General features: G+C 32.2%; 1 protein-coding gene across 1 annotated transcript in view; it reads right to left on the bottom strand.

Annotated features, from left to right (window-relative positions):
• LOC119588797 (ankyrin-3-like) overlaps positions 1-214 on the bottom strand; it is a 14,616-nt gene that overhangs the window by 8,993 nt on the left and 5,409 nt on the right.

Genomic DNA, 214 nt, shown 5'->3' with positions numbered 1-214 from the left:
AATGATTTTATGTAAAGCAACCGAAAACATTTCCAACAGTTATACAAGCCACTGATTTTACAGAGTCATATTTCATTTTCACCCTATAATGCGGCCATGTTGCTCCCCTACAAAACAGGAAACTTTTTGTTCGAATAATTTATACCCAACTGTTTTTATGTTAAACTGTTTCAAACCAAAAGGGATAGAAAATCTCCCGTATAATACTAAATTT

Source organism: Penaeus monodon, chromosome 24 (assembly GCF_015228065.2).
Source record: "Penaeus monodon isolate SGIC_2016 chromosome 24, NSTDA_Pmon_1, whole genome shotgun sequence".
Lineage (NCBI taxonomy): Eukaryota > Metazoa > Arthropoda > Malacostraca > Decapoda > Penaeidae > Penaeus > Penaeus monodon.
This window is presented reverse-complemented; position numbering and strand designations above follow the sequence as displayed.